Genomic DNA, 26,918 nt, shown 5'->3' with positions numbered 1-26,918 from the left:
CAAAACAAAATGAGGACAATGACGACACTTTGTTATTTGGAATTGAAAACTTGCTTTCGACACTTGAAAAACTACTAACTCAAATCAAATACAAGAGTAACAGTGTAATCGACTACCAAGAACAATCAAATTCTCTTCTATGACTGAAAACGACACTTGCGACACTTTCAAATCAAGAAATGACAGTACAATTACGCTACTTCTTTGTAAAGGAGAACTGAAAATGACTCAAAAATACATAAAAACATTTACAGTTCTTTACACAATGGAGGCAGAATAACAGCAAGGAAAGGGGTTTCAAACAAAGGTGTACTGACTACAGGCAGCAAAATTCCTGAATAGAGCTGAAAAGCGTGAACACAGAAACCAAAATTTAGGAACAAGGCCTTGTCTGATCAGCGCACTTGTAACACAGTGAAACTGAAATGCAACGCACCTACTACACTCGGGAAGTGCGATGCATTTGAAGTTCACAGAACAGACAGTGCGCTGGACTAGGGACGAGACTTTGATTGGGTTCTGGGTCACAGTTTGCAGTTCAGTTCAGGTATTTAGGCCGAGCAAGTGGTAATCAGTAAATCAATCACAGGGGTAGATCTAAGGAGGTTACTAGAGCCACCACGAGGGCAATTAGAGAGCTTGTAAATCAATTGTTTAATTCATAAACAAAACCCAGAGATAGACTGAAGCAGCGTTGATCTACTTTGCACTTGCATAGCAAAAAATGTTCGAAGGCTAGCTAGCTTGACTTCAGGCTCCATCTGTAAGTTTATAAAGTAAACAAATGTAGATGAACAAACAATCTACTCACTCCCCAGCGGAGTCGCCATTTTGTTATTGGGAAAACTAGTGTCTATACAGAGCTGCTAGTCCCACTAAGGCTGGTAGCTACCTTAGAAACAAACACACTAAAAACTACTTTCGTTTTCCTTTATGAGAAATAGATAAGAGAAGAATAAGGAGACCAACCTCTGTCTTGCGCTTGGTTCCTTGCTCGATTCCTCTCTCTTCTGGTAGGTCTTTGCCACTCACTTCCTTGTCTACCCAGCTTCAAGGAGTACCTGTAGAATCAAAGCAGCATAACACTATCCAAGAACATAGATCTATTATCATAAACAATATAGGATCAGATGTACATTGACCACACAAATGCATAAATCATCAATCATACAAGAATGTGGAGGAAAACTTGAATAGCTTTATTCATAATCAAGAAAGACCAAAGAGGATTACAACCAATTGTTCTAACCCAGCGTCATCCTCTCAGAAAGAAAGCCCTTCTTCACCTCATTAAAAGCTTAGATCACCCAAAACTATGGTATTGCACCACGAAACCAACAGCACTTCCTTACAAGATACAAAATTCCAGCCTCTGGATCTCTGGGATGAGGGATCCATATATAGATGTCTGCAAGGGAGGTGAGTCATCTTTTGAGATTTGATTAGTGTATTCTCTCTGATAGTTCTTGATTCCACTTGGAGATTGATGATCTCTTACTCATCCCTGGTCGAATTCAGAGAGGCAAGTGTCACAGGAGAGGTTTCTGGAAGATTCCATGCTCCTCCACCTTGCGGATTGACCCTGCCATTTGTCCCTTCTCGCCCATCGCACCCCATAGAAGGGTTTTTTGACATGCATCGCACCTACTGTGTGTATTCAGGTGGGATGCAATGCACTTTGCCTATGGAGTAGGTGAAATGGTCTAGTTTTGACCAGTTCTGAGTAGTTTTTCATGGAGAACTTCTGGGAGATGCTGTAATCAGTTGACCTTGTTCTTTTAGGGGTTGGAACAACACCTTTAGGGACTTAGGAGCCCTTGGTTTATGGACATTTATGCTTGGGGTTGCAGTGCCCAAAAATGTCTATAACACACCAGATCAAAATTGTGCTAGAGGATAGGAGCAAGACAACCTTTGCAACTGAGTGGGGTTGCTTTCAATACACTATCATGTCGTTTGGGTTGAAGAACGCGTCGGCCATCTTTTCGCGCGTGGTTGTTGCAGCATTCAAGGAATATATTCATAAGTTCTTGGAGGTTTATTTTGATGATTGGATTGTATTTGGGCTGGTTAAGCGCCATGTAGCAAGCTTATGCTTGATGTTGGATACCTTCTGAAGATACCAAATCATGCTTAATCTCAAGAAGTGTGTGTTTCTTTTTCCTTTTGGGAACCTATCGGGACATGTGATTTGCAGACAGGGACTAATGGTAGCTCCCGCAAAGATTGTCGTGATTCTGAATTTGGAAGCGTCGTGAAATGTGAAACAACTGCACGCTACTCTGGGACATACAAGGTACTACAAAAAGTTTATCAAAATTTATGCCCAAATCACCACGCCGATGGAGAAACTATTGAAGAAGGATGTTACATTCTACTGGAACAATGACTACAAGAAAAGCCTGGATATATTGAAGGAAAATATGGTCACTGCATCGATTCTTGTCTTCCCAAACTAGAACAAAGAGTTTCATGTCCATGTTGACACATCGTGTATAGCGCTAGGAGCGGTACTAACACAGGATGGTGGAGAGGGCTTGGATCACCCTATCGCATTCGCAAGTCACAAATTTTATAAAGCAAAAAATAACTATTCCATCACTGAACGCGAGGGACTGACTATGGTGTATGCGCTTTAGAAGTATCGACACTACTTGCTAGGAGGTCACTTTAAGATGTATACAGATCATTATGCACTGAAGTACTTGGTCAATAAGCCTATGTTGGGGGGGCACATATGCAGATGGATTTTATTGTTCCAAGAAGATGACTTTGAAGTTGTTGTGAAACCTGGACAATTGAACGCGAGACCAGATCACCTGTCACGCATTGAGACAGGAGAGGAACCTACTAGTCTAGAGGAAGGATTACCCAGTGCGCGGCTCTTTGCTTTGCGCATAACAGATGGACATTTTGAAGATATAACTCACTTTCTCATGATTCAACTGTGCCGAAATGATACTCTGTCCAATAGAAGAAGGAACTAGTGGTGCGCACGGTAGATTTCTCTATCATTGTTGGCACTTATATAAGATGGGGAATGATGAGATACTGCGAAGGTATGTACTTGAGTTTTAACGAAGCAATGTCCTCATGAATGCTGATGGGGTTGCTGTGGGAGGACATTATGCAGGGAGAGCGACCGCACAAAAGATTCTCCGCACAGGGTTGTGGTGGTCGACCCTTCATCAGGATTCAAAAGTACATTGCAAGGCCTGTGATGTATGTCAAATAATAGGTAAACCATCCCAAGGGACGGGATGCCTTTGAATCTACAAATGACGTTGTATCCCTTGAAAAGTGGGTGATCGACTTTGTAGGACCTATCAAACCTCAAGGAGAGACGGGCGCGAGATATATTATCATTGCAACAGAGTACCTGACTCATTGGGCAGAAGCGCAGCTGGTAAAAGATTGCACAACCACGACGGTTGCAAAGTTTCTGTTTGAACACGTCTTGATGTGATTTGTATGTCCAAGGATCTTGATGAGTGATCATGGTACGTGTTTCCTAAATGAGATAATTAGCGCGCTGATAGGAGAATTTCAGGTGCATCATCAGAAAAGCACATCGTATCACCCATAGGCTAATGGGACAGTAGAAGCATTTAACAAAGTACTGGAGACTGTGTTGACCAAGTATGCAACACGCAGCGAAGTGATTGGGACCTGCGCGTACCCGCAGTATTATGGGCTTATCGGATGACATGCAAGAAGCTGATGGGATAGATGCCTTTTAGGCTTGTCTATGGTGTGGAAGTTGTAATTCTGATGGAATACATTGTGCCTAGTCTGTGCATAATAGCGTTCACAGGTATGACGGACCGTGGAGCCCTGGAGGAGAGCCTTGCGCAGTTGGAGGAACTCGAGGAAGAACGATTTTTGGCTGGCTTTCACCAACAGGTACAAAAACAGCATGAAAACGCCTAGCACAATCGACATATTAAGTTGTGCACCTTCAAGGTGAACAATTTGGTGTTACTTTATGATAGTGAGTTTGATAAATTCCAGGGAAAGCTCAGAATGCATTGGCTAGGACCGTATGTTATTAAGGAGGTACAGATGAAAGCGCGGTGCAATTGGAGAAGTTAAATGACGAACTCTTCGAAGAAATAGTAAATGGTAGTCGGTTGATTCCTTACATAGGTGGCCTAACTATTTGACTAGCTGAAAGAAGCACAGTATTAGCGCTCTAGGCAGTTAAAAGGAGGCGCGGGACTATCAACAGCGCATCCAGGAAGTGCAGCAAGCAGCTGCTCAGTGTGCTACCAATCTTGCAACAATCCAGGCAGAGTTGGGAGGTCTCCATGTGAAGATCTCCGCACCGACAAAGTGACTCAAGGGCAAGTCACAATGTTTGTGTTGGGGGCCTGTTGGGCGCAGGATCCACCGAGGGAATTTTTGGGGCTTAAAGCCCAAATTTTGGCTAAAAATGTAAATCTGATGTAAAGACTCTACATTTTGTGGGCGCGGAGTACGAAGTTGTAAATGAGTTATAGGGTTGTCCACCCTCAATCTTGTAATATAATTTCAGTTTTAAAGATCTACCCATGGTCTGCGAACCATGGGATTGTATAAATAGAGTGAGGCTCTAAGTTGTAAAGAGAATAGAATAAAATTGAAGAGTGATCATGGAATAGAAGGATAGTGGGAGATCTAAGTGTAGAGTCGAGTCTTTGGGTCGTAGAGTAGGAGAAGGATCTGTAGCTTAGTGTGCAGAGGCCTAGTAGTCTGCAGCTGAGTGCGTGGACCCTGCAGCTAAGTGCGCAGGAGTCGAGTCTATAACTATTGAAGCATTAATAAAGAGAACTTTTACAGCAATTCTGTGTATTTATTTCTTGTTTTTTGTATCGAATATATTAGGTATAAATTGCATTTCCGTTGTCTATATGGTGCGCAAACATATATAACTGTGTTGATTAAGTAAAGGTGAGATAAGGTATCTATTTACACAAAGTTAACTAACAATTGTAAGAAGATAAGTAAGATACGCAGTGTAACTTGGGGAAATAGCGCAGATCGTTGCCCTAGCAGCACGAAAGCATCTCAGCCCCTGGTTAGGGCTGCGCGAAAGGTGATCCTAACAGACCAAGAAGGTCTCGAAGGTCAGTAAGTGTGCGAAGTGACCTGCACAAAGGTAAGCATAGTTGACTAAGTTGACCCCTCAGACATCTCCAAGGTGCGGAAACTTGGTTCCAGCATCCCCCCATATTGCTTCGGGTGAGACTTCAGTCTGTGCACCACGGGCTGATGCCGAAAGGGCCAGTAGTGTAGGGATTTGTTTGGCTAATTAACTCTAAACCTGGGTCAGGCCCCATCAAGCCAACAACACCTCCAAGCTTACTAAAATCAACTCTTCTCATGATTCCTTACATGTTTTAATTATATTTTTCTTAATGAGATAAGTAAAAGTAAGATGTTATGTCTACTGGTCTAATGTGCATTGATTGCAGGTTTTTGGGAGAAAATTATGGCTAATTAAGGTGGAGGAACTCAAATGAGACAAGAATGAGAGATTATTGGAGATGGATCTTCCTCATTAAGTCTTCACTCATTCGAAGATCCCTCAATAATATCACACCAGCTCGGAGTTGCAGGTAGTTGAGTCATGAGGATCATTGGCAGCCAAGCCAATGATAGTTAAGAACTAGTTCATCTTGAGATTGGGAGCCAAGCCTCTCTAGATTTAAGGAAGTTGTTGGAAACTTCAGTTGTATAAATAAAGAGGCATAGAGCCTCATTAGGATTCTGATTTTTTATGCAAGATAACTAAGCACTTTCGAGTTGAAGGATTGTGGCAAAACATTGTTATGTATTTTTTTGATATGTTAATGAAAATGAGCATTTCCTTGATTCGGCACTGAGTTGACTCAAAGAGATGAAGCTCTTAGGTTAGGTCTCAACCCTAGCAGTAGAGGTTCCTCTTACTGTACTTGTATGCTTAGGTTATTTCATAGGTTACTTGTTGAATTGGTTTTGGCATTATTTCATTGCAAGTATTGGTGAATTTGATTAGTTTGCTTTCGTTTGTGCATATCTTTAGCAGTATCTTTAGAGAGATAAAGGAATACTAAAAAGTCTGATAAGAAGTTGATCTTTCCTCACTCCTCCCTTCAGAGACCAGGGTTTGAGGGAAAACTCCCATTCAGCCCCAAAAAGACAGAATTCTGATTTCTTATGAAATTTAGGGTTTTCTGCTAATTAGGCCAGCATCTTTTAGCTTTCAAGGATAGGTTGCAGTTTTTATTTCTGATATCTCCAACTTGGTATTAGATTTCACAGTGTTTCACAATAGGCTGCAAGTATTTCCTCCATGAACTAGGCAAATAAATGATGAAATTTTGTTTTCTTATGTTGTTCGAAACCTTTCTTGTTTTGACATGATTTATGGGTAAAATGCCAATTATGTGTATATTTCAGGAGTTTCAATAGTGCAGGAGTATCTCATATCAGTGGCCCCGACCTAACCTCACCCATCCATGATCGCCAAAAGCCACTCAATCCATAAACCGAGTTATCATTTCCTAAGAACAACTTGCCATGCTTGTTGAGAAAATCCAACCATCATACAAACTTTGGTTTGAGTTTTGAGGAAGTCCTAACCACTTCCTTGCCTTATTCCTCCCATCACGCACCTTCCCTAAGCCCTATACCACTGTCCAAGTCACTTCCTATGCTTTCGGCATGTTCCTGTAGGAATAGAGGGGATCTTGTAGGTGAATTAGGACATCTTGTACGATGACTTGTAGTGGCCTGTTTTGAGGCCGGTTTGTGAGAAATGCATCACGAAAGATAGGAGGAGACCCCTGCTTGCCTCTCAGGCCATCTGACCCATCACAACCATCTCTCTCTACACCTAACCCACCTGCCATACAACCAAGAGGAATTAGCATTCATGTTTTCACAAAAGGTACAAAAAGAAAAAGGTTGTTATGTTTATTCATATTCACAACAGTTAAGTGTTTGATTAGATCTAATTGCATGCTTAGGTTAGTTAGGATTTCACATGTGTTAGCTTAGAATTCTTCTGAAGCAAGACATATTAACAAATAGCTAGATGAATGGTGTGCTTTAAGCATTTATTTCAGTCTTTCATTACTACAGTAGATAATATTTCAATTCTCTCAATTAGGGTAAAATTCCCCTTTCTCCATTGGTAATCAAACTTCTCTTAACTCAATATAAGGCTAGTTTGAGAAACCATAGTGGTCTAGTGGACCCATTGCATCTATTTGTGTATACAGAACTGTCACCTCCAAGTTTGTATGAACCCCGGGTTGATGAAGTAAAGTTCGTAGCCCTAGGAGTTGCAGCATTCTTGTTGCAATACTGGTGCTCATTAGTAGTGTAGTGACTATTTTGAATAGGAACTTTGTTTTAAAATAAGAAATATATTGATTTATAGTATTTAAGATAAAATAAAATTTCTATCTTTGTTTAATCATTGAACTTTATTTTAGAATAAGAAATATATTGATTTATAGTGTTCAAGAACAAATAGAATTTCTATATTCCATTAATCATTTCCCCAATGTTATAGTTTTAGTAAAAAAAATTATGAAGATCAAATTCAAGATTTTTGTATGAGTTAATTTTCTTATATCATTAAATTATCATATGAAAAATTAGTTAAGTGATATTTTTGAGTTTGTTATCATAATATTTGTTTTATCATTAATTATTATCGTGTTAGGTCTAAAAGATAAATCTTTGAGAATTCTTAGTTTCTTGTATGGTAAAAAGTTCATAGAAGGAACAATATTTGTAATTTGAAAAGGAAAGATCATGATTATTCTTATTAATGTTAGTGCATCATGCTTATTCCAAACATACCTTTAATTTATCATTCTACATGGAAAAAAAGGGTAGGGGAGAAGGGACAACATCACTTAACATGTAGCCTAAGTTTAGGAATAATTTTCCCATATAGCTTTATTTCCACAACACTCAACTCAAAAGGTACTTTTATCTATTCTACTATATCCCAATGATTATCTTTACACACTATACCAAAAGATTTACTAAAATCAGTGAAGCAAAACAAGACATCTTGGTCTTTATCTTTTTTCTCTTAGTTTTTCTAACTATAATACAACTTTTTTTTCATAATGATTCCAAATAAATTACTAGAATATGAATAATCATAATGGTCCTATAGTTTGAAGCATTATTTTCTTTATTACCTTTTTAAAAAGGGAACAATGAGGCTTGCAATCCATCATTTAGGGACTCCTTGCTTAATTGACATATTCAAAAGCATATGAATGTGACGGACAAGAACCAAGCCTCTAATGTTTATGATTTATATTGGATACCATTTTATTTCCTAATCTTTCTCTTATGTCATATATTTAACCCCAAGCAAAATGTCTTTCATAGTAAAAAATATCTTGCATTAGAAATGTTTGAATGTTGTCTCAAATATTAGTGGTTTTATAAATATTTTTAAGGCACAATGTCTAATATCTCAATGAAATTATATATTTTCAATTGTTTTTTGAGTTACCATTTTCCTCCATAGTCTTTTAGTATTGAATTTAGAGATTTGTAAAAACTTCTCTTCTTTCTATCTATCTAATAGCTATTTTCTATTTTTTCTAATGAGAATTCTATAGCTATTTATCTAGATATATTTAAGCACTTGTTGAAGGTTTATTTCACTCATTTTCTAACAATCTTACAATGTTTGTCACACCAAAGGTTGACCATTCCATTATTTATTTTTTATAAAAAAATTTAAGAATTACTTGTTTCTACAAGAGTGTTGTTTTAAATCTATGATAAAGATCTTCAATATTATTGTTACTTATTAAGACATTTAACTTTATTTTTAAAATACTTTAGAAAACATTTAACTTTATTTTTATCGAAAATAAAGTGTTTTCCATTATTATAAATTTCTTATATAAAGATATCATATATAATATATTCTATCACATGTGAATGAATGAGATGATGTCAAATTCGTCTGATTACCAGTCAATAATGAAAACCTTTAAAAAATGCAAAAAGGGCCACCAATAAGGATGATGGTCTCCAAGATGCACAATAAAATCTAGCGAGTGCAAATAAATGAGTTGAGGTCAAACATTTGTAAAGTTGCTCAATTAGGAGTTAATAATGAAAACCCCTGATCAAATACATGAAAACCTACCACTGATGATTGCAAGCTCTAGGGTATTGTGATGTTTCTCAATCCATTTCCTAGATAATGTGTTGAAGTCAATAGGAAGGGATATGTCCAAGGGGGGAATGATGATCCCCACATTAATCAACACAAAATGAAAATAAGTGATTGATTTTGAAGTGATCTAGAACAACACAGTGAAATGACTCAGGTCAAATGGAAACATGATAGAGTGGTTGATAAGGTCAAGAAATGGTAGACAATTCCTTGAAAAATGAATGACATGACACTAAGGAGACTAGGCATCTTAGACTCAAGAGCACCAGGAAGAGTAGGACAAGAGTATGCAAAGGCATCGAGGTACCAAGGCAAAACTCATAAGATGGTAGGATTCAAAGAGATAAATGAAATCTAATTCTAAAACAAAGATGTTATTTAGCTAATCTAATACAAAGAACTGATGTGTTGACACCTAATCAGAGGGATTGGGTGTACAGCTGTAATTAATGTAAATAAATAATAGAGAAGATAGAGAGTCATCGGGAGATGAACCGAACAATCACTCCCTCTTGTATACAATAATGAACAACCTAAATGAATAAAATAAGTGTTGATTTGAGGAGTTACCAACTGGTCTGACATGGTATCAGAGCGGGCACCATTTTTTGGCTTCCTCTTTTAATTTGTAACTCTTATTCTATTTTGCCTTTGTTTTGCATCTTTTGCAAGCTGACATCTCTGTCAAAACCCTGCGAAATCTCATTCATTGTTGTTGCGTGGAATGGCGCATTGAAGCCGAAGGTGTTGTACTAACTTGGATTTCCTTCCTTGGGCCGGATCTTAAATGTCATGAACCCACATATATAAATATCATCGGGTTTGCTTTTAATCGCATATCACTAGTCTCTTTGCCCCGATCAATACTGTTGCATGTTTGCGATGCGATCATACCCTTCATTAACCCTTTTGTATTTGAATCTACATATGCATTTTCTTATTCACTGCATATCCTTTTTCATATAAACTACCAATGGTGATGATGTAACCCGCTCGGACACAATTCCTGAGGTTTCACTTTATCAAGCTCGTTCTCCACCTTTGATCTCAATCTCAAGATCCGACGGCTAACATTGAATTTGGGGGGGACCACTTGCACGGCGGTTACCCACCCAAAAAGTGCATTTTAATCTCCACTGTTGATCATCACCTCCAAATCTGACGGCTTATAGCAATTTCGAGTGCATTAGTTGCACGAAAGTTACCTGCCCGATACGAGCGATTTTTCTCTCTCCTCTAGTCGCTACGTGTCCATCGCTTAGTGGAATCAGGCGCTCCCCTCTCAATACCACTTACTGTTTTTATCCGCCCGAAATCCACCTTTAGCCATGGTTATCTCCCCGACTTGTTTATCTTGCGATAACCGTTGACGGCCCTCCTCTGTTCATCTCCTTCACTCATCTCCTCCGTTCATCTCCTCCACTCATCTCCGTCGTTCATCTCTGCCATACAATGCAACAAAAGAACTACAACTACAGTCAGACTCTGATATTCGGGTGAACATTGAATGTTGTTAAGTTGAACATTGTTGGTATAACGTTGTTGATATAATGATATGCATTCAATTATATCTATTGTGGGAGTAGTTCTCAATGGAAAGGAGAATTATCTTGAATGGTCATGGAAAATCCAACACACTCTCATTTTTAATGAGCTATGGAAAGGAGAGTGTGTTGGAGAAGGAGATGAAGCGTCAGTCTAGCCTACCACAGAAAAGGAGCTCGCCAATTGGAAAATAAGAACAGCAAAGCCTATGCATTGATTACAGCATCAGTAAGTGAAGAGGTTAGTCGACACATTTCGCCATTTTTAAATGCATTCGAAGCCTTACAAAAGCTGAAAGAACACTATGACTCACACTCTGCACTTGAAGTTGTTCAACTCATGATTAAACTCTTCACCCTTGAATTACAAAATAATTATCCTCTTGCTCTTGCATCCAAAGTAAAATCTATAATGCATGATATCAAAGTCACTAAGGTTGAATTGGATATTCCTCTGATCGCTTTTCTCAAGGCACTTTATCCTACTTACTCCAATTATCTTGAGTCATTTCCAACAAATGGAAATCTCAAAGATATTACCTTTGATTCCCTTGTGAAAAAATTTGCTGAAAGAGAGAAAGCTTTTGGAAAGAAGACAACCCCTGAATCTTCTGAAGAGGTTGTGTGCCTTGCTCATAAAGAAAAGAATCTTGACCAAGATTCTTCCAGAGAAAGAGGTGGTCGAAGAGGAAGAGAAAGATATTTTAGAGGTAGGGGGGTAGACACTCTCAAGGAGAAAAGTCAGATTTGCACGGCATACGCTATAAAATAAATGGATCGCATGATGCCTCCACATGCAAGTTACCTTGGGACAAAATTGAGCAGCAAAGAAACCAACCCAAAGTTAAAACTAATGACACAGACAAAGGTAAAGCACCTTAATCCGCTCATTATGTTATGGAATAATGAATATTGGAGTAAATGAAGACTTATTTAACGCTTCACTTGCTTCTTGGAAAAATGATTCGTTGCTTGATTCAGGAGAAACTTGCCACATGACTCATAGAAAATATTTTGTGAATTATTTAATAACAATGTTGATGGAGCAGTATACTTTGCAGACCAATCAAAACTCAAGCCATCAGGGCTTGGCACAATCAGGCTTAAATTTCCTGGTCTTCCAGATTTTCTTCTGCATCATGTTCTATATCTCCCATAGCTGAGGAGAAACTTGCTATCCTTGGTCCACATCCGCCAGCAAGGTCACTCCATTCATATGTTTGATGGAAAAATTAAGATGAGAAAATCATCTGACCACTCACTTGTCATGACGAGGATAGAAGAAGAAAGGCTTCTCAAGCTGCAGGGTACCTCTGCTCGTGCACAACATTTCTCATACAATTCTCATTATGAAGAAGGTACACTTCCATCAAGTTTATTATGGCATGCTAGATTTGGACATTTGAACTATGACAACCTCTACTTGTTGAAGAAAAATGGTGTTACTGGTTTGCCTACAATTCCTAGGAAGCTTAAGCAATGTGATGCTTGCATTCTAGGAAAGCATAGCAGATAGTCCTTTCATGATTCACACTCCAGAGCACATAGAAAAATTAAACTCATTCATTCAAATTTATGTGGTCCAATGCCTGTCTCTTTTGCAAATGGAAATAAATATATGATGACATTTATTGATGACCACACAAGAATGTGTTGGGTTTATTTATTGAAGAACAAATCTTATGCTTTTCAAACATCCAAGAGCTTTCATACATGGATTGAAAATAATGCACAATCTCATATTGGCTCTATTCGCACTAATAATGGAAAAGAATACACTTCAAATGAATTTGAAAGCTATCTTCGCCAACATGGGATCAAACATCAAACAATTGTGCCTTATAATCCCCAACATAACGGTGTAGCTAAAAGAATGAATAGGACAATCTTAAATATGGTACTCTCCATGTTGTTCTTCAAAAATGTAAAAATAATGTTTTGGGTTGATGTAGTTATATGTGTTGTATATATAAATAATAGATGTCCATCTAATGCTATCAGAAACAAGACTCCTTATGAAATGTGGTACGGGCACATTCCTTCGGTAAAGCATCTCAAGCTCTTTGGTTCCACTTGTTATGCCTTGATACCAAAGGTACATAGAAACAGACTTGGTGCAAGAAGTCATAAGTGTATCTTCCTGGGGTATTCAAACACCTCCAAAGCATATCATCTCTATGATGAAGTCAACAAAAAGTTTGTTGTATCTTGAGATGTAATCTTTCTTTAAGCATCAAAAACTGACAATGTTGTTGAAAGGAAACTTGATCACTTGGATAGACTCACAAATACAAAATCAATTCAAGAATTTGATAATCAGATTCCACATCTTGAAGGGGGGGTTCCTATACTAGATCAACCTGTGGAATCTTCTTCTGAAGCACTCTCTCCCCTGCATGAAACTCCAACAACGGATGATACTTTGAGTGATGTTATTGATGGAATTGGGAGACTCAATCTTGATTTAGTCCCAACTCAATCAATGGAGCATCCTGGACCATCTGAGAAAGGTCCCCCAAAGTGGCTAACAAAGACACTTGAAAGTGTTCATCCTGATGAGGTTGGAAAGATAGGAACTAGAAATTCAAACTGGAAAAATGGAGGTAATGTAGATGACTCTGATGCACCTGTTGATATGGATGTTTCTTATGATTGTGAATTCAATTTGTCTACAAATTTTGAACAAACTTCCTTCAAAGAAGCTACTTCTCATGATGAATGGAAAGAAGCAATGCAAAAGGAGTATGATGCCCTGCTAAAGAATGGCACTTGGAAGCTGGTTGATCCTCCATTGGGAACTAAACCAATTGGCTGCAAGTGGATCTACAAGAATAAGTATAAAGCTGATGGCTCACTTGACAAGCACAAAGCTAGGCTTGTGGCAAAATGTTTTGCATAGAAGGAAGTGGTTGATTATGAGGAAACTTTTTCCCCCACAGAAAAATGGGCTACCATCTGGACACTCTTTGTCCTAGCAGCTCAGAACAGTTGGAAAGTCCATCAAATGGATGTAAAAACTGCTTTCTTGAATGGAGATTTTATGTCCCAGCTTGAAGGATTTGCTATGAAAGGACATGAACATAAAGTATGCAGACTTGTGAAATCCTTATACGGCCTCAAACAAGCACCATGAGCCTGGTACGAAAAACTGACTGAGCATCTTCTAAAACTCAATTTAAAACATTATGATGTTGATGATGCAACTTTGTTTGTCAAGAAAGTTGGCAAAATAGTTGTATATCTTGTGGTATATGTAGATGATCTTTTGATGACAGGGAACAATGAAAGCTACATTGCATCCATAAAGAAGGAATTGAAGAAAGGTTTTGAAATGACAGATTTGGGCTATGTTCATTACTATCTTTGTATTGAAGTAACTCAACATCCAAAATCCATATTTCTTTCTCAAAAGAAGTACATTGGAGATATGTTGAACAGGTTTGGCATGACTGAATGCAATCCTCTAACTACTCCAATGGAAAAAAACTTAAAGCTCACATCCATTGAAGGAAAAGAATTTGAGGATGCAACAAAGTATAGACAGCTCAAGTAGGAAGTCTCAACTATCTAACTACTACTAGACCAGACATTTCGTTTGCTATTGGAATCCTCTCTAGATTTCTGCAAAATCCTTGTGAGGGACATTGGTCTACTGCAAAAAGAGTTCTAAAGCACTTGAAGGGAACTCAAGACATTGGAATCAAGTATACACAGGTGGGCAACTTCAACTTGATTGGATACTCTAATTCAGACTTTGATGGAGACAAAGAAATTGGGGTATCTACTTCAGGTTATGCTATGAGTCTTGGATCAGGAGCTATCTCCTAGAGATCACGCAAACAATCAGTTCTAGTAGATTCCACAACAGAGGCAGAATATGTGGCAGCAGCTGAGGCAACAAAATAAATTGTGTGGCTCAGGAAAATTCTTAAAGATTTGCAGGTAAAACAAGTACAATTGACTCCACTCATGATTGACAATAGCTCTGCAATAAAGTTGGCCAAGAACCCAAAGTTCCATGATCGAACAAAGCACATCAATACTAAATATCATTTGATTCGACATCATGTTGAGGCCAAAACAATCCATATCTGCCATTGTTCCACTAATGATCAAATTGCAGACATCTTCACCAAAGCACTTGGAAGAGAAAATCTTGAAAGATTCAGAATGATGCTTGGACTCACCAACATCCCTTCAGATTAAGGGGGGAATGTTGACACCTAATAAGAGGGATTGGGTGTACAGCTGTAATTAATGTAAATAAATAATAGAGAAGATAGAGAGCCATCAGGAGATGAACCAAACAGTCACTCCCTCTTGTATATAATAATGAACAACCTGAATGAATAAAATAAGTTTTTATTTGAGGAGTTACCTCCTAGTTAGACATGATGTATGATGGAGGTTGTTGATAAATACATACCACTAGTTATCCTATAACAACACCTACAAAGTAAAAACATACGAGGGGTAACAACACCTATGGAGTAACTACAATCACTATAACATGACTATCAAAGCATTTGAATGGGATGAAGGCTAAAATTGTTACTAACATGGTTGTCAATTATTTGTCTGCCTCCATTATTGGTTGATTGTAATTGTTGGAAAATGAATGAAAGAGTATTGTTGAACTATTGTAAGATTCATTTTTACCATCCCATAGATTGTAATTGTACTTCCTTCTACCAAATTGAACAATTTCCATGCCATCAAAAATTCTACAAAACATCTCATGAGCAGCCTAAGTCAGTAATTCATCGCCTTAATAACCTCATCATAGTGCAATAACTATATCCTAAATAAGAACTTTGTTTTAAAACGAGAAATGTGTTTATTTATAGTTTTGTAGATAAAATAAAATTTCCATCTTCATTTAATCATTGAACTTTGTTTTAGAACAAGAAATGTGTAGATTTCTGGTTTTCAAGAACAAATAGAATTTCCATATGCAATTAGACATTTCCCAAATGTTATAATTTTAGTTAAGATTGTGATGAAGATCAAATCCAAGATTTTTGTATGAGTTAACTTTCTTATTTTATTAAATTATCATATGCAAAATTAGTTAAGTTATTTTTTTGAGTTAGTTATCACAATATTTGTTTTATCATTATTTACAAGAATGTTAGTTATGAAAGATAAATCTTTGAAAATTCTTAGTTTCTTGTATGGTAGCACATTCGTAGAAGGAACAATATTTGCAGTCTGAAAAAGAAAGATCATGATTATCCTTATTAATGTTACTGTATCATGCCTGTTCCAAGCATACCTTTAATTTATCATTCTACATGGAAAAAAAAGGGTAGGGGAGAATGGGTAACAGAGAAAGGACAACATCACAACATCACTTAACCAGTATCTTGAGTTTAGGAATAACTTTCTCATATAGCAACTCAAAAGGTGTCTTTATCTCTTCTAACATATCCTAAATATTATCTTTAGGCACTATACCAAAAAATTTACTAAAATTAGTGAAGCAACACAAATCATCTTGGCCTTTATCTTTTTTCTTAGATTTTGTAACTATAATACATCTCTTTTTTTCATAATGATCCAAATAAATTACTATAATATGACTAATCATAATGGTCCTATAGTTTGAAGCATTATTTTCTTCATTACTTAAAAAGAAAAGAAAAAAGGAACATTGAGACTTTGAGTCCATCATGTAGGGAATCCTTTCTTAGTTGACATATTGAAAAGCATATGAATGTGAGGGACAAGAACCAAGCCTCCAATGTTTATGATTCATATTGGATACCATTTTATTTCCTAAGATTTCCCTTATGTCATATATTTAACCCCAACCTCAATGTCTTTTATAGTAATAATATCTCTTTTTGGAAATGTTTGAATGTTGTCTCAAATATTAGTGGATTTATAAATCTTTTAAGGTACAACTTCTAATATCTCAAGGAAATTATATATTTTCAATTGTTTTTTGAGTTACCATTTTCCTCCATGATCTTTTAGTGTTGAATTTAGAGATCTGTAAAAGCTTCTTTAGTTTTCTATTTATATAATAGTTCTTTTGTGTTTTTTCTAGTGAGAATTCTATAGCTATTTATCTCGATAAATTTTAAGCACTAGTTGGAGGCTTATTTTACTCCTTTTCTGACAATCTTATAATGTTTGTCATACTAAAGGTGGATCATTCCATTATTTATTTTTTTATAAACAATTTTAAGAATTACTTGTTTGTACAAGATTGTTGTTTTAATTTTATGATAAAGATCCTCAATATTATTATTACTTATTAATAAGTTTAATTTATTTTTAAAATATTTTAGAAAATGATTAACTTTATTTTTATAGAAAATCAAGTGTTTTTCATTATTATAATTTTCTTATACAAACATATCAAATATAATATATTCTATCACACTTTACAATTTTACTTGAATATTAGAAATGTTGTACTCTAAGTCAGTGTATAAAAAAAAAAATTCCTAAATCATTTCTCTTATAATATTGGTAAATAGTTTTTAATATTGATGTTAGAAAACTCTATCCATTTGTAGTGGGTGAAAGGGTTTTTATTGTGAAGTTTAATATGAAGAATAAGATTTTTACTTATGTGACAATCTATGAAGGGTTTTTATTGTGAAATTTAATATGAAGAATAAAATTTTTACTTATATGACAATCTATGACAACTAGTTAAATTTCATTTATTTTTTGCTCAATCATTTCTTTGTAGAATTTCTTTTCTTGATTCATCTTAACATCATGAAATAAGATCTCCATCCACATTTTTTTTTGTTTTTATTTAATTAATTTTAATATTTCCTCTTTTCTTATATTTTTAAACCAAAAATTACAAAATTTAAATTTTTTTAATATTTTCATCATCTAATTTTATTAACTTATTTATTTTTATGAATTTAAAATTTAATTCAAATTTTAAATTATTTAAAATCAAAATATTATTTATTTTTTACTATATAAATTATCAACATCAATTTTGTATTTCTTTCATTTCTGTTTTTTCCCTTTTATAATTTAAATTCTAATATCTATAACTTATTTTCCAATATTATTTTAGTATTTTCTAATTTATTTATTTTTAATCTTGTTATTTAAAAAAAAAAAATTGAGAATCGTAAAAAAGATATTTGAAAATCGCTTCTTTTTTTTATATTTTCATAATAATTTTATATATTAATAAAAGTGATCAAAATTAAGTTTGATTGCATTTTTTAATATATTTGAATATTATATCTGTTTTAAGTGAATCCTATAATTAAGAATATGTATTTTCACTAAAAAGATCATAAACTCAAATCTAAAGTGGTGTAAAATACATATAAACTTTGGCGCTCAAATTATTATATAAAAATGAATCTTTTATCTCATAAAGAACAAAATCTTATAAACTAATTTGATTTTTAATTTGGAATATCAATATATTTAATATATTATTTATAATTAAATAAATTTATTTAATATCTAAAAAATTAATATATTTGTTATATTTTAAGTAATTATATAAATAAATAAAAAATAAAACATACCTATTTTATTAAATCACTCAACCTGCTATGCCCATGAGTGCACCTCTTCTTGAGTAAACCAGACAAATCCGAGTTAAGTTATTCCTTCAATAGTAGGATAGCTTCAACGTAATAATCATACCCCGGTAATTATATCTTTACAAATATGCTTCAGGGATGAGCTTCAATAGGAGATTGTCCACATCCGCACAGATCTGCAATGTTAGTGATATGTTTGCTTCTAGACTTAACAATTGCGAAATGTATATGTTTTTAAATATAAATTTAGTAGTAATGAGAAAATACATATTTTTCTGTGTACTGTATAAATCAAATTATAACTTTATGATTAAGTGTATTTTCTAAAGAGGAGATTTTTATATTTAAAAAGTTGAGATAATTATATACATGGCTGAAGTGAAAATGGTGTGCACATGCAAAAATAAATTAAAATAGTATTGGAAATCTAATATCATTTAACAAACCAAAAACTTGGTTTTCAATTTTTTCCTTTCCTCTAAGCGTAAAATAATTAAAATAATATTGGAAATCTAATATTATTAAACAAATCAAAATATTTCCGGGAAAAAACTTGTCTTTCAATTTCTTTATTTTCGTTAATAATATGTAAAATATGGAAAACATAATAAAAAATTGAGGGGGAAAACACTTGTTACATTTAAAAAAAAAATAGGAAAATGTTTCTTTTTTAATCTTCTAGATTTTCTTGAATAATTTTCTAGAATTTCTTAATGTTGTTTTTTCAATCTTCTAGATTTTTCAAAACAATTTTTTGGAATTTTATTTTATATAATTAAATTAAAAAAAAATTATAATTATCTATATATATATATATATATATAATATAATAGAAATGGATCTCTGTAAATTATTTTTATTATATAAATAATTGAGCATCAATTAAAAAATTAATTTAATTTATTTTAGAATTATAATTTTTTATTTATTTTATTGATTTGTTTTTATAATTAACATATTTTTTATATCTAATAAATTCTAAATTAAAATATATATAATAATTTAAAATTCAAATTATTAAACAATTGGTCAAACTAGAAATTAATGGTTGTTACATGCACGTATTTAAAATATATATAATAATTTAAAAATCAAATTATTAAACAATTGGTCAAACTAGAAATTAATGGTTGTTACATGCACCTATTTATGCTACCTAAGTTTAAATTCCCAAGGAGAACTTTTTGTGTCAAATGAATTGTGTTTAAAAAAAAAAAATTAATAGTTAATATAATCATGTAAATAATTTACCACATTTAAATTTTTTATTATACGAAGAAATGTGTTTGACTGAATTTAAAAGTTGATATAATCATGTAAATTATTTACCACATTTAAATTTTTTACTATACCAAGAAATGTGTTTGACATTCCAAACAAACAGAATATTAATAGTTGATCATATTAAAAATGTTTGGATATTATATGAAGAAAAGTATTGGATATTTGGGTCAACCAAAATATTAGTAATATCGTGTTTAAATGTTTTGAATATATGAAGAAGTGTGTTTAACATTTCAGTCAAATAAAATATTAATAATCATCATATTTATTTAAATATTTTGAATATATGAAAAAGTGTGTTTGACATTTCAGTCAAATAAAATATTAATAATCATCATATTTATTTAAATGTTTTGAATATATGAAAAATTGTGTTTGACATTTCAGTCAAATAAAATATTAATAAGCGATCATATTTAAGCTTTTGAATATTATATGAAGAAAAGTGTTGGATATTTCAGTCAAGCAAAATATTAATAATGATCATATTTAAATATTTTGAATATATGAAAAAATGTGTTTGACATTTCAGTCAAACAAAATATTAATAAAATATTAATAATTAATCGCAGTTAAGATTTATTTAAGATTTATGAAAAAAAGTGTCTGACATTTCAGTCAAACAAAATATTAATAATTAATATAGTCATGTAAATAATTGACCACATTTAAATATTTTGAATACCTCAGAAAAATATTTATTATTTTAATTTTATCTTTATTTTAATAAATTTTAAATTAAAATAATTTTATAATATATTTTAAAATCACATTATTAAATATTTAATCAATATATATATTTTATATAAATAAATATTTTTTTATTAAACTATTTAATCATTATATATATCAAAATTTAAACTAAATTTATTAATATTTATATTATATAATATTAAAAATATTAAACCGAAATTGAAACAAGCTTTCCTGTTTAAAAAAAATCCAAAAACACACTTTAAACACAAAGAAATGAACACCTTCCAAACTTTTTTAGTAATGAAATCAAACTAAATGCAAATGACACTTCCTCACATCCAAGACCACTGGTGAGATTTTTTTGATATAATTTTTTTAATTTGAAAAAGAAACTTAATGGTTGAATGATGTCATTTCAAAATAAATAAATAAATATATATATATATATATATATATTAAATGTTTTTATTCATCTTATTTAGAAATTTTGAAAATTATTATTTATATCATTTAAATATTTTATATGGAAAAATTTTTATATTTAAAATTACAATTCAAACTAAAAAAACATGGTAATCATAAAACTTATTAAATTTCTTAAAAATACCAAAAATCTAAAATTATGATTTTAAATTATTAAATTTGCATAATTAAAATTTTATTTTATATAATTTAAACTATAAAACATTACAATTATAATAAAAATCATATCACCAAAAACTCAAAAAATATTTTTTTTAATACTAAAGACATATCCTAAAAACTTAAAAAATCTCGTTCGTAAACCATGTCAATGTCACCCAGAATGTATTGGGCAAGGAAGAACAAAAAGAAGTAAGTTTTGCATTTGGCTTTGAATCTAAAGTGTGAACCCTCATGAAAGACGAAATGGTGTGGGCTAGGGTTAGAGTTCAACACGTGTCAAGGTGATCGTTCTACTTCTCACCGCCGCGTCGTCTGGTCAACTTTTTGTCCTTTGACTAAATATTATTTCGGTCAACCTTTTGTTGTGTGAGTCAATATTTGTTTTTTTCGGTCCCTTTGTATTTTTGTTCGTTACGTTGCACCGGGAATATTGAAGGTCGAAGATATTGGAAATTTCTTGGAAAATTAAGACGTGCCACTAGCTTTAGCAGAGGAGGAAACCGGTAAGAGAATGTCAGTGTTTCTGTCAACAACCTTGTCCCAAGACAACCGGTCACCGGACATGGATCGGAAAAGTCTCCCACGGCACTACGTGTCACTTTAAGGAGATATTTCATTTCAAAGACCACCGGATTGGGTTTGCCCTAGTCCAATTACATTTCCAAGAATTCATGCATCCCCAGTGGGGTTTCACTATAAATTTACGAGGGTGGTGCGAAGAAGAGCAAGTGGTTTCCTCATTTGGGGCAGTCTGATAGTTTGCTTAGGAAAAGCCTAGCAAGGCAGATAGTGAAATTAGGGTTCCTGGTTATCTAGGCACTTTTTTCTTTGCAAGAATGGCTGTGAGAAGGGATGGGCCACTTGGACAGCTTGCTCTACCTCCTGGCTTTAGGTTTCATCCTACTGATCAGGAATTGATAGTGCATTATTTGATAAAGAAAGCAGTAGCTGAGCCTTTTGCACTGCCTGTAATTGCCGAGGTAGATCTGTACAAGTTTGATCCATGGGAGCTTCCTGGTAAAACCCTAGGCTCCTATATAATTTGTAATGTCAATAAGTATTTACTATTTTTTTTGCAAGTTTGTTTTCACAGTCTGGATCTGGATCTGCTTAAATCAAGGGGTTGCATCTAGCTTATATTGTGAAAGTGTTAGTTTAAAATACCCCAGCCATGTTCGATTCCTGCGGGAGCTGCAGGTTGTTGCAGCAGTTATTTGATTCGATGATGACACATGTGTTCCGATGTTGACGTATTCTGATGTTGACGTATTTTGTTCACTTCGGCGATAAATATTGTAAATCTGCTCGCTTCGGCGATATATGATGTATTATGATTCTTCAGCGGGGATTCTCTCCTCCACTGAAAAAATAGTTATTCATACATTTTTATATCAACTTGTTGTATCGAGTTTGTATTGATGTAATATTGTTTAAAATATTGGTAGGTAGGGGAGTATTTAGCATTGATATATTTTGATGGTTTAGTTAAGGGTAATGTCTGGTATGATAAATTTTGGAATTCAAGTTTCTGTGATTTATATTTTTAATATTAGAAACATTTTCAGAAGAAATCATATCAGGAAATTTAGGTCAACTCGTTTCGAACCGACCTGTGTTCGAAACCGCATGGACCTAAATCGACCTAAATCTTCCAATGTGATTTCTCTTCCAATGATAAATTTTATATATCTATTTGGTGAGATTTTGTTTGTGATGAATGGTATTTTTTTTTTTTGGTCGTGGGGAACCAAGTTCAGTCTAGGCAGAAGCCAGCCCGATGGTATTGATTATGAATGATATTAGTTTTTTTATATGGTAGTTAGTTTTTATAATGTTGTCTGTAGAGATAGAATTGCAGATATGTTTTTGGTTTTAGATTTATATCCTAGATTCAGTTTTTGATGAATTACATTATTTTTCACATGATGGTAGTTTTGATAATGTTCTCTGTGGAAATGGAATTGCAGAGAAGTCACTGGTAGGGGAAAAGGAATGGTACTTTTTCAGTCCGAGGGATCGCAAGTATCCCAACGGATTCAGACCGAATCGAACTGCAGGAACCGGTTACTGGAAAGCAACTGGGACAGATAAGCCGATTTGTTCTGAAATAGGCATGAAGATTGGCGTAAAGAAAGCTCTGGTGTTTTACATAGGTAAAGCACCTAGAGGAATGAAAACCAACTGGATCATGCACGAATATCGACTCGCAGATGGAATCAACGGTGTTAGCAGCGGTAAAGGTTCTAAGAGAAAAGCAAGCGTAAGCCTTAGAGTATGTTATCAAACTTCTGTCTGGTCTAATATAGATCTGCATTTGTGTAATGTTGGGAGCAAAGATTGATATAGCCAAGGCTCTGTTCAGTACAAAAATCAAGTCAAAACATAAATATAATAATGTATATATTGGTTTTGTATGGTTTTGTGATGGTATTTAAGTTTGACATACCTCTGATTTGATTTTTTTTTTGTTTTGTTGATGGTTTATAGTAGGGGAGTGGTGTCTTCTATGGTTCATGGTTCAGGATTTGGATGGATTAGTTTTCAAGATAATATTATAATGGATTGAGATTGATTTTACTTATCTTGTGGTTTCTTGAAATAGTTGGGCAGAATTACAAATTTTCCTTTTCAAGAAATAGCTGGGCAGCAATACAAATTTTCCTTTTCTAGAAATAGCTGTGCAGAATTACAAATTTTCCTTTTCTGGCCTGCTATTTTACACTATTTGCATGTTTTGAGTGCAGATGGATGACTGGGTATTGTGTCGCCTTTATAAGAAAGCGCCGGGAGTTCTGAAGGCGGCAGCGGAGGCGGCAGCTGAGGCAGCAGCCAGAAAACCGAGCGAGGAATCGGGATCATGCTTGGAGGAACTGCGAGCAACTCATCCAGGGATCGTCGATCACGATCATTTCAACAGCATTGTACCTTATGTGGCTTCTATGAAGCCACTGAGGGATCAGGACAAACCCAACGGTATGGAGTTTGGGGATTCTCCGATGGCTGATAAATCAAGCATCTGCGTAGCCGGTCAGGCTAGTATTGACTATACTCCCTGGAATAACAACAAGAATTTGGTTCTCCAGAGGAACTTGATGGAACTTGCTCAGAAAAATCTGCAGAATTCTAATGGAGTCAGAACTGAAGTTGGGTATTCCAAATACCCTTTCGATAGGCCTCCAAAGGCTCCAATTTCGACCCCAGTTAATGCTGACCCGATCCAGTGCAATGGGTTCCAGGAACTTATGCCATATAACGAACCCTATGGAGCAGCTCCATTATACTCTGGAATGGCTGCATTGCCAGTCTCGACTGACGAAGAAGTACAGAGCAACTTCCGGCTCTATAATCAGAAAGAAAATTTTGGCCAGTGCTCACAGCAGGCAGCATTCAACTTTGACAGCCAGACAATGCAAAGCACATTTTCTCAGCTAGAACCCATTGCAGCAATGTTCAATAGCTCGTTCTTTCAAGGCGCTGAATATTTTCAAAGGTTACAGTAGACGCATATCGTTGCACTGAAAAGTGCATTGAGCCTGAAATCTTTATATTTCCAGATTTGCCAAAGTGGACTAAATTGTTTTGTTTTGTCATCATAACCTTCGGAGAAGTAACAAGTTTTCCAGGGTTAGTCTGTTAGTTTATAGGATGAATTTCCATGCATTGTCAAACTTCAGAAACTGAAGTATTAGCAAGTAGTTTGTGTCGTTTTGCTTTGTTTTTAATTTAGTTGCTTTCTTAAGATATTCAGAATGGCGCCACAGGCCCGCCGAGACTTGCAATGTATACGCAAATACTAATCGTTCTAACAACAGCGAGCTATATGTTATCAGAATTAGCACACATTGGATCTAAGCTCAGTATTTCTCTGGAAAGAATTGCTCTTTTCAAAAGTTACAATGGTGAACAACTTCGTATTGCTATAAACGTGAAATTTGTCATTTGGATCGAAATTCAACCGTGTCTATGGTTTTGATGATTTTTATTTTTTATTTTTAGCATATCTGGCTGGCTGCATGTTATTATTTTGCTATTTTGTTATTGTAGAGATGGTTTGGTTACATGTTCAAAATCAGAAAAAAAGATGGTTTGGTTACAGGTTCAAAATCAAGGGTAAAGTATGTATGTCTTAGTAAATTTTAGTATGTCTTAGTAAATTTTAGTAGGCAAATCTTTATACGGAAGTAGATTTTAGGTACTTGACGGAAGTAGATCCTTGTCCCACAAACAAAAAAACACCAATTTCACTAATTTAATAATTATTATTATTTTAATGTTTGACTTCCTATATGTGAAAATAATATTATTAAATTAGAAGTTAACTCAATAAAAAAATCTTTTAAAATAAAATAAAATTATTAATTAAAATATAAAAATTAATTTTATTTTATTTTAACTTTGAATATTTATAAATATAAAATATTTTTTATTTTTTATTTTTCTAAATATTTAAAAATTTTGTAATTAAAATTAAATTATGATTATCTAAATATTTTTACTTTTATTTTTATTTTAAATATATTTATTGGAACGGGATATTGTATTTGAGAAGTAACTTCAACGAAATTATGTTTTTTAAATATATTTATTCAACAAACAATATTTAAGTGGGTGAAAGTTATTTTAATTTTTTTTAAATAAAATTTTTAAATTAAATAATCGATTTTATTTATAAAATATTATAAATTTTATTTTATATTAATATGTAATTTTATTTTATATTAATATGTAATTTTTTATAATTAATAAAAAATTAAATTAATTTAAATTTTAATAAAACTTTGTATTTTATTAATAAAATATAATTTTTAAAATATGGCAATCTTCCCAAATATATAAATATAATTATAATTATCATCTTAATTATGGAAAACTTAAATTTTCCAGAAAAGGTAACATGAATAGTGTACAGCATAGTTTCAAAGAAATAAGAACATAAATTTCAAAGAAAAGGTAACATGAGTAGTGTATGACATAGTTTCAAAGAAAAGATGAGGTAACATGAATAGTGTACAGCATAGTTTCAAAGAAATAAGAAAACATAAATTTCAAAGAAAAGGTAACATGAGTAGTGTATGACATAGTTTCAAAGAAAAGAAGAGGTAACATGAATAGTGTACAGCATAGTTTCAAAGAAATAAGAAAACATAAATTTTAGAGAAAAGGTAACATGAGTAGTGTATGACATAGTTTCAAAGAAAAGATGAGTTGGCCCTGGCCATTTAGTGTATACAATTACTGGTGAAATATTATTTTATGTTTATGTTTTATTCGATATAGCTTTATTTTTTTATAAAATATAAATTTATTTAAAAATATTTAAAATAATATTATTACATTTAATTAATTTTATTATTTAAAAAAATAAACAAATAAAAATATTAATATTTAATTTAAGGTTATAATATTGATACGTGATTATAGTTTTTATAATTATTCAAATGGAAACTTATATATTATGTGATTATAGTTTTTATAATTATTCAAATGGAAAATTAAATTATTAGTTGAATGTAATAGTTTAATAAATTATTAAGAAAGCTATTCTTAAATATAGAGAGTAAAATGAAAGTGATAAATAGGAATTTGGAACATTTAGGATTTTTTTTGAACTTTTATGAATTTTCATGGCATAAAAGTACTATGTTATGTTGGATCTTGAGTGAAATTGATGTTGTTTTCTTAGTAAAACTTGAGAACATGGGGAGTGTAGGGTCCCTCACATAAATGGATTTGTTCTATGGTTGACATGTGTAACGCCCTTTGTTGCACAAACTATTATTTTGTTTTACCAAGTTTTATGCAGAATTTCAGAGACTTTATTGAATGAAAATAGTTACTTAGAAACAATTTCCATCTTTTCGAACTGGAGTGCGAATTGAGGCTAAACAATAGTCCTAAAGCCCAAGATACTAGACTGTGAATGCTTAGTGACTATCAGGGGAGGAAGTGCTCGATGGGACGTAATTGCCAGGTCCATGGTTGGGTGGATGGACCTTTCAGGAAAAACAGAGAGTATTTATGCAATTC

General features: G+C 33.4%; 1 pseudogene; it reads left to right on the top strand.

Moving 5' to 3' along the window:
* The first annotated feature begins 21,727 nt into the window (after window positions 1–21,727).
* On the top strand, window positions 21,728–24,391 carry LOC149208998 (protein ATAF2 pseudogene; annotated as a pseudogene).
* Window positions 24,392–26,918: the final 2,527 nt, after the last annotated feature.

This window comes from Pinus tabuliformis, chromosome 1_2 (assembly GCF_031772625.1).
Source record: "Pinus tabuliformis cultivar Carrire ecotype Pingquan chromosome 1_2, CPIR1, whole genome shotgun sequence".
Taxonomy (NCBI): domain Eukaryota; kingdom Viridiplantae; phylum Streptophyta; class Pinopsida; order Pinales; family Pinaceae; genus Pinus; species Pinus tabuliformis.
This window is presented reverse-complemented; position numbering and strand designations above follow the sequence as displayed.